The sequence below is a fragment of the Myotis daubentonii genome, chromosome 3, assembly GCF_963259705.1.
Source record: "Myotis daubentonii chromosome 3, mMyoDau2.1, whole genome shotgun sequence".
Lineage (NCBI taxonomy): Eukaryota > Metazoa > Chordata > Mammalia > Chiroptera > Vespertilionidae > Myotis > Myotis daubentonii.
Window position 1 is genome coordinate 26198202 of NC_081842.1, and position 10016 is coordinate 26208217.

A 10016-nucleotide genomic window follows, 5' to 3' on the forward strand; every position below is an offset into this window, starting at 1 on the left:
ACTTTGTCCTCATCCTCTTCAGCTTCTTCTATTGTTTTCTTTATTCTTCTCACGGTACCTTTTGAAATTCATTTGAAGCCAGTGTTCATTGAGTACCAATTAAGTGTTAGGCAGGCATTGATAGATGCCAACGTTACAGGGATGAAAAAACTTGTAATCTGCTAAGGAAACAGGAGTGTAGGCAACTAAGTATAAAACCGGCGAGGGGTGTGTATGAGAATGCCCAAAGTGCCACTGAAGCAGGGCAGAGGGAGCGACTCATTCTGACACAGGGAGCTGGGAAATGCTTCATGGAACAGGGAGCAACAGGCTTCAGTAATTACTCTGCTGTAGAAATAATCTTTTCAACCCATGTACCTGCTGCTATAGTTTCTTAGACCCCCCATTGCCGGCAACATGAGAGTTTTAAGGCTCCTTTCAGTTCCCACTAAATCTTTAAACACCACCAACTTTAAAACATTCCTCTTGTGGCCCATCAATAGTAAGTATCAACCCCCAGGTCAGAACCCAAAGCTTTTCAAAGTGTAATTGACAAATACCAGAAAGCATTTCACTTTATCACAGAAAACTTTAAAACTTCAAAATGAACCTGGCAAACGTGGGGCGCATTGCCTTCAATCAGGATCACTCCAGCTCTTTCTCTCAAGCTCTGTGGGAAGGGAAGAACACATTTCATAAGGCCGAAAATAATCCTAAAAGCTTCTTACAATAGCATGCAGCAAACAATACTGAGTCCCCACAGTCTCAATGTGAGGCATATTTATTTCAGATGTCAAAACCTTGTAACTAATTTTGTGGCACTCAAAATCTAGTGCAACTCCCAGTTTCTGGCTAAAATTCTCTCTATACACCTGTATTCTTCGGTTGCTTTAGCTTTCTGTCCTTCTCATTAGAAAATTGTTGCAGTTAGTGAGGAAAACATATATTGGTTTGTAATGCCTGTCAATTAGATTCATATATTATATTATGTCACTTTTGTATAATCAATTTTTAAATTTTTCTTTAAAAAAATTAATTCTGCCCTAGCCAGTGTGGCTCAGTTGGTTGGGCATTGTCCTATTGAGGCGGACTTTTGGACTGGAACCAGCATTCTTTGTCCGCCAGAGTCGAAGAATGAATCCAGGGACAGAAGGTGGTATAGCGAAGGTGGAAATTTATTAAAGAAAAGTACAGACTCCCGTGTGGGGAGGGGGAAAGGGTCCCACTGAGTTTCTTTCCCTGTGGTTTATAAAGGCTGCAGATCCTGGTGCCTTGATATCCCCTCTGATTGGTCACTATTCCCTTAGACTGGTTACTATAGTAACTCCTAGGCTCAAAGGTCCAACCTCACATGGAACATGTGAAGTCCTCCGCCCCCTCCTTCCTTATTGTTTTCCTATTCCCTTTGGGCTTTCTTCCTCTCCTTCTGGATGAAGGGCTTCCTTCTCTTTATTTTGTAAATATAGACCTTTTACTGTTCCCAGCTCTCTCATTCTATGGAAATATACCTGTTGCAGCTTTTCAGCTCCCCTGTTCTATGGAAATATACCTTCTGCTGCTCTGCAGCCCTGTGTTTCTTCCATGGTCCCTTTAATTTCTAAAATATCCTAAGACCTGTCTTTTTCACCCCCCAAAATTCCTATTTCACTATGCACAGAAAAGTTGCTGGTTTGATTCCCAGTCAGGGCACATGCCCAGGTTGCAGGCTCCATCCAGTAGGGGGCATGCAGGAGGCAGCTGCTCTTATCTTGCATTGATATTTCTCCCTCACCTTTCCTCTCTCTAAAAAAAAATCAATAAAAATATTTACAAAGAAAAAAAAATCCTACACAAGGATTCTGATAAAATTATAATTTGCTTTGGTATCAGGCCTATACAGTCATGACTTGATAAAGACACTTATACCCCAAATTAGTAATCCATAGTAAAATTGAGCTGAAAATTTTAATGAAGCAACATATCTTCTACTAATAAAAGGGTAATATGCTAATTACACCAGATAGACCAGATATCTTCCAGACAAAGCCACGGTGGCGGGTGCCAAGGCAGAGGCAGTTAGGGGCAATCAGGCTGGCAGGGGAGAGCAGTTAAGGGCATCAGGCAGGCAGACAGAGTGGATAGGGGCATCAGGCAAGCAGGCAGAGTGGTTAGGAGTGATCAGGCAGGCAGGCAGGCGAGCGGTTAGGAGCCAGTGGCCCTGGATTGCGAGAGGGATGTCCCGGATTGGAGAGGGTGCAGGCCGGGCTGAGGGCCCCCAATCCCATGTATGAATTTCGTGCACCAGGCCTCTAGTCTAGAAATATAATACTGTTGCTGCTTTGTTTCCACTATAGGAGGGGGAGGGTAATTTTTAAATATATACTTTGAGACTTAATAGTCATCTTGCTATTGTTGCTGTCATTATATTAACTAGGTAGTCTATCAGTTCTTTGTATTTTAGAGTTTCTACACTCTTAGGTATTAAGTAAATTGCTTCAGAGTCAACACCCTTTAAATAAGAATACTCTCAAAGCATAAATATAACTTGTAAAAATTCAAGTTAAATATTAACTATATTTTGCCTTGATTTTCCTTTCTACTTTTTTTTTTAATATTGTATCCTCAATGTCAATAGAACTTTCACTGCTCACCTAGATACTTCAGAGGATAACTCCATATCCATTCATGAGGATACAAATTGAATTTGGCTTCACATGCATCTTTCCTTGGCAGAGGTGTCATACCCCACTTTGAAATAACTCTTCTAAAATATATTTCAGAATACATTTTTTTCAAATTTGGGGGGAAAATCTTGTTCTCTATACTATTGCAAATGTTTATTAAATATAATGCCAGATGTAAAATACATACAAGAGCATAAATATGACTACTTTTCCAATAGTATATTAAATATCTTACATGATGAAATTGCATTGTTTTTCAGTATTTTTCTTACTCAGTTTGTATGTAGGTAAATTATACTTTTGAATTGAAAATCACAGTACTTCCCTAAACTATAACCATGAACACTTTTACTGTTACTTAAAAATAAGTATTGAATTTTGCTCAAATTTCATAAGATAGAAATTATTTTTTGACGCCCTTTAAGACTCTGTATAGACTGTGGTTTTCTTTCCAATAGGAAACTAATGAGAATCAGATTTTAATTGAAATCTATGTAATAAATAATATTGCTTGATTGATGCTGCTTCTCCCTTTGTCCTTTACCTTAATTAGGACTGAATTGTTATTCTCTGCATATATATTTTGTAGCTCCAAATGCTAAATCCTGCATTGATAACATAAGTAATTGTCAATGCACTATTTGGAGTGTATAAAGAAGTCTGGCCAAGCAAAAGCTGTGCCCCATTCCTCCACCTCAGTGTTACTGGACTAAAGGTCTATTTGCCTGCATGCATCAAAGCCCAACAGTACAGGAACAGGAGTTTGCAGCAAAGAAAGTGAGAGTTTATTTCTCGGAGTGGCCCACAGCTGGAGACAGATAACCTAATATTCAAAGACCTGGCTCCCAGATGGCTTCCAAGGGGATGGGTTATATTGGGGAAAATTATTAATCATGGTGACTAAGTGAGTAAATGTGGTGATCAGGATCCTGGTTGGTCAGTGCTAGGGTAGGGGCCAGTTGGTCAGTGCATCTGGCCCTGATGTCAGGCCTGGGCCTGGTTTCCTTGCTTTTCTGGTCCTGGAGCTGAAACATTTGAGGCCTCGATGTTATCTCTAGCTTGAAACTATCTCTGTGGTCGATAGACCTGAAGCTTTGTTTCCAAAGATCATTTGATGCTGAGCAGAACCTCTTTGTCTTGAGGGATTAATGAACACTTTGAGTGCCAACCAATATCCTAGGAACTATGCTGAAATTGCCAAGGCATTTTTGCTGATTTTACAGCAGTTTAGGAAAAAAAATTATGAATCGCAAGTAAATGAAGTTACATATTCAAAAACGTAAGGAAACCTTTACTACATTGATATATTTAGCAATATCATCATCACTAATAAAAGCAGACTTAGAACTGGGCGCCATTTCGAAGCTTTGATAGCACTCCTGGCACTTTTGGCCAAAGAGAGGAGGAGCGCGATTGTGCTCCCCGGCACTCAAGGGGTTAAGGGTGTGGTCCTGCAAGGGAGCAGGAGGCAGGTGAGTCATGGTGATGGATGAGGCTGCCCTAGAGATAGAGGGATATAGGGATAAATATGGGGCTATTTGCCGGGGTCCAACCCCAGCAGGTCCAGGGGTTCCTAAAGGCGTAGACGGAGTCGGCGATGAAGGAATGACACGGAGACAGCGTTCAGTTGATCAGCAGCCTAGCCAGGATCTCCAGCCAAGTTCTGGTCTCGATCTCCAGAGAGGTTCTGCTGTTTATTGTCTTGTTACATCCGTATTTATACCAGTTGATTTTAATCCTGTAAATTTCTATTACAAAGGTTAGGGCGTTTCTTATCTCCATTTCAGGGAGTAAAGATTATGTAGCTTAAGCATGATTGTTTGTAGTGATTAACTACCCGCCTGGCACTTAGTTAAGGAGTTTCATCCCCTCCCTGACTTCAGGGAAAAATTCCTACCTGGGGAAACAACCTTTCTAGGAGAGGCATCCCCTCCCTGACTTCAGGGAAAAATTCCTACCTGGGGAAACAACCTTTCTCGGAGAGGTGACCTTGGTTAAAACACACAGGGCTAAGGGGAGCAAACATATTAAGAACAGTATGTTATATACGCCAGGTCCCTTGAAACATATGCTGTGCAGATGTTTCTTTCCTGCAGCGACTGTGTCAAGCAGCAAGGATGGACCGGCTTCTGGCAGCTATTTGGAAGACAATTAGTAGAAGGAGCCTGTTCTATGGAAAGCGAGGATATTGATATGGGATTTTTGGACTGGAACACGCGGGTGTTCCCCGGATTCTATGTCTGTCAGAGTCAAAGAATGAATCTACAGGCAGAAGATGGTATAGCAAAGGTGGAGATTTATTGAAGAACAAGTACAGACTCCCATGTGGGGAAGGAGAAAGAATCTCACAGCACAGACTCTCATGTGGAGTCGGGGAAAGTGTCCCACTGAGTTCCTTTTTTCTGGTTTATAAAGGCTACAGTTCTTGTGTCCTGATATCCTCTCTGATTGGTCAATATTCCATTTTGAATTGGTTACTATAGTAACTCCTAAGGCCCTCCTCCCTCTTCGTTGTCCTCCAATTCCCTCTGGGCTTTCTTCCTCCTCCTTTATTTTGTAAATATAAACCTTTTGGCTACTCCCAGTTCCCTTGTCTAATGGAAATGTAACTGCACCTGCTCCCTTGTCTTATGGAAATGTAACTTCTGCTCTGTAACCCTGTGTTTTTCCCATGGACCCTTAATTTTTAAAATTTCCTAAACCTGCCTATTTCACCCCTAAAAATTCCTATTTCAATATAAAGAGGAAAGAAGGAAGGGAGAAAGTGGCAGGAAATGAGACTTTGAATACTTGTGCTTGGGTAGAGTGGGGAAAGGAAAGCATCCTATTTGCACTCTTGCCTGAAGCTTGAATATGGAACCAAATAAGGCAATTAGGATCTGCAGATTTTTATTCTACACAAGTCTCTATTTAGCTACTTTCTTGTCTTTTTTTTTTTTTTTTGTGACCAGAAATCTAAATATGCATATTTTAAAGCTTGTCTTAACCTCATTTTTCAGCTGATATTTACAAAATTAGTTCTTAATATCTCTCCCGTGGTGCTATCAGAAAATAAAAAGACATTTTAATAGCAGTTGTAATTTTACTAAGAAATGATTACACAAAACATAAAGCAGCTAGGCTTGCTTATGTGATGAAAAAAACATAATTCAGACCATTACTATTTACTGAAAATTCATGCTTAAGGAGATTGAGGAATTATTACAGCACAAAATACAAATGTTGAATCTTAAAGGGGAAGTGTGACTAAGATTTTAAGAGGATTTGAATGTGAAATGTGTCTGATAGTCACAGATTTCTCCTTTGGAGGAATGTGGATCTCTAACAGCTCTCTTTTCTAGTGGGAGTTAAGATAGTTTATCCTTTGATGTTTGGGCTGTGAATGTTAATGGCTTTTTGGTATTATGGATAAGTAAATGCTCTGGGTGATGACATTTACAAATGATTTTGAACTTTAATAATTCGACTTGGGTTCATCCCTCTCATCTACTAGAGTTAAGAACCAATATAGCACTTAAGCAGCCCACCAGCTTGAACATGATTTGCAGAAGCCATGTGCCTGCCTGGGCATGTCCTCCCAGGGCTCTATGAGGTGATTTTCAGGGGTGTATAGAAATATGATTTTAAAAAGTAAAATTTTGATCCCCTGGCTGGTGTGGCTCAGTTGGTTGAGCATCGACCCATGCACCAAGAGCTCCCTGGTTTGATTCCTGGTCAGGGTACATTCCTGGTTGTGGGCTCCATTCCCAGTGGGGGAGGGAGAGAGAAGGGGGCAGGTAAGGAGGCAGCCAATTGGTGTTTCTCAATCTCTCCTCTTCCTCTCTACCTCTAAAATCAATAAAGATTTTTTTAAAAAGTAAAATTTTGAACTGCTGTCCATTCATAACTAGATATGCCCTCACAGATGTTCTTCCTCCTTGCATCTCAAAAGAGCAGTAATTAGGCCGTATGTTTGGTTGCTGAGGGCACAATGAAACAAGGAATGCACATATTTGTGTATGTTATACAGCTATACTGTGTTTCCTGTAAAAACTCCACTTTTACTAAAACTGACCTTTTCAATCAAATCTGCTCTTCACCTATAGGTTTATTGGTGGTGGTGGTGGTGAAGTATCGTACCTATTTGCTTTGTTTAACAATGGACAGGTTATTTTTGATTTTCTGAATTGTATAAATCATCCCATTCGATTGAATGCCTTATTGATTGTAACGTGACTATCCCATTGATTGTGATCTTACTGGTTATTGAAGCACAGTCTTCTGTACCTGGGAAACAGGACAGCACAATTATCCTAAATTGTTTTAGTGGCCACAGATAATGTGTTCCAGTTGACCCAGTGGTCCCAAGACCAGAATTACTCTAAATTGCCTTGATGGCTCTAGATAATGAATTCCTGACCGAAAACTGTAATTTAGATAACATGCCTAAGTTTAAGCCAAGTTACCCAAGGGCTCTAGATAATGTGTTTATAACATGCTGTTTCTGCTTCTGTAAACTGCTTTTTGTGAGCCAGGTTCCTCATTCCAAACCCTGGGATGTAATCAATACCTTATGATTTTTGCCTATGTAACTTTTTAGCTGCGAACACCTTGTTGCTATGAGATTTGGGGAATGACCCCTCATAGTCCCGGATTGCAATAAATGTGACTCTTTAATTTGACTTCTTGAGGCGTCCTTCTGTGATTCGCGGGGTACATTACAACAGTGGTGGGGAGTAGAAAATACAATTGGCTTTTATCTGAGTTTTGCATCCCCAAACATATAAACCAGTTTATTTTTCTTTTCTTGACAGTTATGTTTTGCATGATTAGAATTTCAGAGTAAATCAAAATTTGGGGTTCTACATGATTGAAACTGTATAAAGTTATTTTTATTATATGAGACTAAAACAAGAATGACAGTTGATAATGAATGTATAAGCAACCATTCAAAATCATTCATGGATAAAATATTAAGAATGAGCTTATGTGAAAAAAAGTTGTTTAACTTCAGATGTAGTAAAAATAATTATTATGGTTGTTAACTTGGAAATGACTATAATCAAAGATTATTAAATATTTTAATATATTATAAATGATGTATCATATACATATATAGTTCTATCTAAAATAAATATTGTGAGAATGGATATGAAATTATATCAAACTTATGTCATAATATACTTTCTTTATATTATCATTATAAAGTTTATGTAGCAATACAGTTAAATACTTTTGAAATGTAGATAATCAGTTGGGAAACAATCAACCTTGTTTTTACCAGATAGTTTATTAAAAACAAGACAAAAATTTCTTATCTTAAACATCAAACAGGTTGAATAAGTTCGTCAGTTCTGAAGTTCACCTTTTTAGCCTATGGCCGCCAATTATTGTGACATTTGTAGCAAATTCTGTGAAAGGCAGTATGATGCAAATGTTTAAGTCCAATAACCTGTACAATCTTACTTAGCCATCATGTAGACATGAGAATGATTAGTTTAAGGTTCCTATTCAGGAATAAGTATATTTTAAGATTCATATTCAGTAATATAGATATTTTAAGCAAAGCATTTACTAGTATTGAACTGTAATCCTTAATGACTCAAGGGAGCTGTATCCCCAGAGGACGAACACTCATGAGTGTGTAAACAGTTGCAAGTAGTTTTAGAGATAAATTAACCCAACATTACCCTTTGGGTTTGGTAATTATTCTCATGATTTATGATTACACCTGGGCAAACAGATGTCTAGGGACTTCGAGGCCCAGATACATATTTAAGTTGGCAAACATTGGCTTTTGATAATATAATTCCTTATTCATCACTTATTCCCCATTCATCCACATCTATCTAATTCATTTAAGTAGCCATTCTATCAAAATTATATATTTTTCTGAGTGTTAAAATTAAATAAAAATTATATGAGTGTTTAAATTATATTATTGGTATTTCTGAATGAAAGGAATTAAGCAGTGACATCATCAAGATGATGGACTAGGAGGTCCCAATGCTTATCCCAATGTTAACCCCCTACAAAAATTGGTTTTCTACTAAGAAAAAAAAATAAAAAGAAAAGAAAAAAAAGCCCTGGAGTACAATGAAGAAGCTGCAGTACCCATTGGAGCAAACACACAAAAAATAAATTTCATATACATCATCATGCGCTTGAGTTCAGCGTGGCTTGGCACCAGGAGGGAGCCCCTTGGCCACGACATTCCCCTGTGAGGGAAAAAAAGTCAAAAGGACCCCAGAAGCCTATGCCACTTTCAACACCAAGGACCCCATAGTCTTCACCAAAGCAGACCAGAGCTGACAGAGCTGCACTGTGCACCCCTAGAGAAGGAACTGCTGGTTTGTGTCCCCCACCCCATCCTGGCTCCACTGCATACAAGCTCCAACTGTCACAAGCACAGTTCTCCACTTGTGCACATGCCCCGGAAGGGGTCTTACCATCGGTCCTTATATGACTGCATCCCAGACCCTGGCTTGCAGCTGCCCACATCACAGTGCCAGTGTCATTGCTGTTGTGTATATGTCGGCATACCAGACTCCAGGCGTTTGGCCACTCCGCATATACCTATACCACTGCCATATGCATACCCAGTCGTTCCACTGCCACCTGGTCAGAGACTGGTTTGCAGCATCCATCCTACTTTGGAAACTAGGAGAGTAAGACTAATGCTATGTAAATTTATGGAGGGATAACCAATGGTCTACTGAGAAGTGTCAGCTGATTAAGATTAGGATCAATGTATTTGTGTGGAAAAAATAATCTTACCTGATTTGGGGGTACAAAAAGGGACAGTGCAGTGTTAATTGGCATTGCAACCCCATATTTAAAGTGTGGGTCCATTTTAAAATGCCCCAGTTCACTGCCGTACTTATGATTAATTCCATAAAATGAACCCTTTTTAGAAAGTATACAAATTTTAAAGTTCAAAGCTGAACTACTAAAAAAAATACATATTTTTTAAAAATCCAAAGTAAAACTCCAAACATATAGTAAATATGTTAAAAAAACAAACAAAAACAAAACAACAAAAGCTAGATGCAATAAACTGGTTCTGAAGAGCAAGTCTTAGATTCAGCACAGGAAGCCTTCTAAGTTTAAAAGATTCTATGACCACCTTTCCCCCAAATAACCTAAATGTAAGGCCATGCACTATTTTTGCTGCATCTATGACATTTATAATGTTAACTTCTTTATTGTCATCCCACCCTTCCTAGTGTGACCAACTTAGGTCAGTTCAACCAACCTGGCTTCAACTAAGCAGACTTACACACAGCATCCGCAGATTTCACAAAATCGACTTGGACATTCCAAACAAGAATTCCAGCAGCCGGACAGAAATACGTTCCCGTGCCTCGTCACTATGCAGCCCTTTTGGGAAACAAG